The 4,215-nt window shown below is 33.0% G+C and overlaps 1 pseudogene; it reads right to left on the bottom strand.

Annotated features, from left to right (window-relative positions):
* Positions 1 to 1,731: 1,731 nt before the first annotated feature.
* Positions 1,732 to 3,724, bottom strand: LOC142547647 (5-OH-xanthotoxin synthase-like; annotated as a pseudogene).
* Between the last annotated feature and the right edge of the window lie 491 nt (positions 3,725 to 4,215).

Here is a 4,215-nt window from a genome sequence, read left to right as displayed (position 1 = left end):
TAGTAATATGTATTTAGCATCATATATTGAAAATTGATTAAATAACTTAAATGTTTGCAATGAAATCACTTACATACAAATATTTTCTATCAATCACGTATTTTTGTTGATACATAAGTAATCTAAATATATCTACATTCTAAATGGGAAAAAAAATGTGTTATATGACCTTAATATTTATTAATAATTTAATTTTATTTAATCACACTCATCTCTATTCGTCTTCTCATTATTACCTTAATGTTCGTAATACTAACAATTTATAACATTATGATAGTGATTTTCTGTGAATTTGATCTCGAATGTGAATTGTAGATATATTTAGATTCACAATTCACATTCATATATTTATATAAATATATATTATTATTAAAAGAATATATGAAAAAGAAAACATGTATTAATTTATGTAAATTTTAAATTTAAAAATAAAAATGTATTAATGATTATTATTAAAAGAATATATGAAAAAGAAAACATGTATTAATGATTATTATTAAATGAAGGTAAGGATAATAGAGATATAGATATAGAATATTATTAAAAGAATATATGAAAAATGTAAATTTTAAATTTAAAAAAAAAATGTATTAATGATTATTATTAAAAGAATATATGGAAAAAAATAAAAATGTATTAATGATTATTATTAAAAGAATATATGAAAAAGAAAACATGGATTAATGATTATTATTAAATGAAGGTAAGGATATTTATGTAAATTCACAATTCACATTAATATATTTATATAGAATATAGAATAGATATATATATATTTGAACATTCAAAATCACTAAAATTTAAGTATTCACTGGTTGTGTTAAAACTTATGAATCTTTCTATTTTATTGAAATATTAAAACTAATGTTTGAACTTGATATATGTCAATCAGATAATTAAATTATACAAATTGAAATATTTGAGAAGATACCATCAAGCCTTTAAGTTCAAGTAATCAATTTCGATTCTACTATTCTTTTGTTCCAGACTGGATTCTGGTTTTAATTAAAAGATTTTAAGTGACACGTGTGTCTAAATGTATAAATGAATTGAGCCGGGTCGCAAGTTTTTTAGTTGACTTGCAAGTTTTTTCGATATGATTTCGAGAAAAAAATATTTTGAGAGCATAACAAAAATAATTTATCATGTTTTCAAGATTACCTCAATAATTCATGTCAATGCTAGTGAAATTGTGGTGCCATTGCCAATTCTGCAAATCATTCAATTAAAAGAGGAGGTGTATATATAATCACTCTAGAACAATATATTACTCCATCATTTCAAATTAATTCAAAGTTAAAATATTACATTCTTTGTTGATCTATACGGAGCTTAGGTCATCGGTGGGATCGAAAGAATTTCTTTGTTGTTGTGCAAACAAAGTATTTATGTGTCGGAATCAAATCTTTCTACCCACAGAGTAAACCTCCGGAACAATAACGAGAGGAAATACGAGTGATTGAACAAAATGAAACCTTAAAAGAATGAACAAAACAGAAGAAGTGTTGAAGTAAGACGTCCTGTGACTCAATATGTAAAAAAAATAGCAAAAATTATGATGATTTGCCCGTTGCCCGGTCTAGCCTGAGATCAAGATAACGTACAGAAAAAGTAGTGCATGCAAACAATCCCACATGGTTTCTTCATTCACAACAAATTTTTACATTCATAACAAAGACTTAAAAAATCTATTGACTCCTATGATTTCAAATCTTAAACACCCCACTGGTGTCCGTACACGTCTTCACGGATACATGTGATGAAGATTTTAAAATACAAGAAATTGATGGATCATTTTATTTTCACGTGGCATTTTCAACCATATATCTTGATATTTCATATAATATTTTATGCAATTATCTCATATATAATTATATATACTTCTTGGCGATGAGACAAAGAGGGATTTTCTTATGCATCGCCAGTCCCTGGGATGAATCGGTGTTGACATCTTCCTCGGTCATTCCGTCTGGTAATTCCCAGTCAAATGCATAAAGAAGGTTTGCTAGTCCCAGCTCCGTTACTGCAACACCTAAGGACATCCCAGGGCAGCTCCTTCTGCCTGATCCAAATGGAAGCAACCCGAAATCTCGTCCTTTATAGTCGATTGTGCTATTCAAGAATCGCTCCGGCAAGAACTCATTCGGGTTTTCCCAGTATTCGGGATCTCTACCAAGAGCCCAAATATTAATATAAATAGAAGTTTTAGGTTGAATTTCATACCCATCAATAAAACACCTTTCTGTTGTTTCTCTTGGCAAAAGTGGAATGGGTGGATAAAGTCTCATAACCTCCTTAATCACTGCTTTAAAGTAAGGAAATTTTTGGATGTGATCTTCATCTAAAAGGGGTTTCTTTCCTGCAATGCTCCTGCTTTCTTGTTGAACTCGTCTCATCGCTTCAGGCGTCTTCATAAGAACCGTCATTGCCCAAGTTATCAAAGCCGAACTTGTGTCGGTTCCACCGGCAAAGATGTTCTGCAATGAAGTGTGAATATTCACCTTAAAACTTGTCAAGTAGCTAGCTAGATAGGCGTAAATTAAATTGGGTAGAGTTTTTAAAATTTTATTGGATTAAAAATGAAACTAGAGTTCTAGCTTCACCTCAGACGTAACACAAACTCGACGTTTGTCAGTCCTAGCTGCTAATTGAACGTAAAAGATTTTAAATATTTATATTTATCGTGTTTCTCGCGTGCAAGTGGTGTAACTCTTTCGGGTAAATATGGTTTATATTTAACATATATGAACTTCACCGATGCTTACCATGAGAATTGCCTTGATACGGTCCCAGCTTATATCCATCGAACTTGTATTCTCTTCTTTCATCTTGATCAGTGTATCAAGAATGTCACCTTCCATCGCCTGTGGCCTATTCGAACTCATGTGCTCGTCGATAAGTTCTTGGTAGAACGAGTCCGAAATCTCGAAGCATTTCTCAAGTCGAGAGATCATCCCCGAAACTTTATCTATCCAACCAAAGGAAAGTAATCAGCCCAAAAGAAACCGCTCATTATCACTAGAGCTTCGTGTGCGACCTCATCGACGGCTCGTTTAACAGTCGAACTCTCCCTATAAGATTTCCCAAGGGCAGTTCGACAGATAATGCTGCTTGACAAATGTTTTAATGTTTCGCTTAAGTTGATAGGCTCAACTTCATCTGCTTTCTTGGATACATCCTCAATCAAGTGGAAAACCTCGTCCCTACGGATCAGGGTGGATGAATTTACTTGATTAACACTCAAGAGACGAGTAACAACAAGTTTTCTCATCTCTCTCCAGTAGTCGCTATAAGCCGAGAAGGCGATATCTTGGCCATCATACGATAGCTTCTGCGCACCTGTTCTATTTGGTCTATTAGAAGTCACAATATCGTTGGTTGTGAATACTTCTTTGGCTATTTTTGCCGAAGAAATGACTACCGCTGGTACACGTCCAAGCTTCAAGGAAATAAGGGGGCCATGTTTCTTGGAAAGATTATACAAGAACAGATGAGGATTTAGCCTGTCGAACTGGTGCGAGTTTCCGATTAAAGGGAGTCCACGAGGGCCGGGTGGAAAACGGGTTCGCTTCGTGGTAGTTTCGTGCCATTGATTGAGGAAAATGAAAACAACTGGGAAAAGTAAGAGTAGGAAGAGCAGAAGAATGATTTCCATTTTCAAGTGCAGAAGAGAATCAGACATGCAAGCCTAGGTAAACTCCTTAAACCACGAAATTGAGATTATGAAAAGGCTAAAAGATATATAAATTAAGGGACTAAAATATTTTCAGATAATATAGTCTATATTTTGGCACATCGATTTTTTTAAAATATTTTTTCATATAAGTTTAAACAATTTGAGAAAATACCTTGGATTCGCCCATGCAGAATGTATGTTAAATTGACGGCCAAAATAATCTACTCCTAGATGACAAACTTTCCAGCTGCTCCTTGATCAAGCTGTCGGTGGAATAATCCGAAGTTTTTGTGCTTGGAGATGCCCAGCGAAATGTTTAGAAGAAAAATTCAATACATCACATATTTAATTATGAGGATTTAGCAGGGGGTAAAGTATCATGTCCCGTTTAAACTTCTATAATATATTACGAAGTAATATTTTTGAGGAAAAACTATAATTTTACTCCGATAAGTGTTGGGACATCGTGTTCTCGTACCCAAGACGCAGCGGAAGTTTTAAATTTTTTTGCTTGGGCGTCGTGTGTTCAAAAATATTCA

Source organism: Primulina tabacum, chromosome 5 (assembly GCF_025594145.1).
Source record: "Primulina tabacum isolate GXHZ01 chromosome 5, ASM2559414v2, whole genome shotgun sequence".
NCBI classification, from domain to species: domain Eukaryota; kingdom Viridiplantae; phylum Streptophyta; class Magnoliopsida; order Lamiales; family Gesneriaceae; genus Primulina; species Primulina tabacum.
Note: the sequence above shows the minus strand (reverse complement) of the source record. Positions and strands in the feature narration are given on the sequence as shown.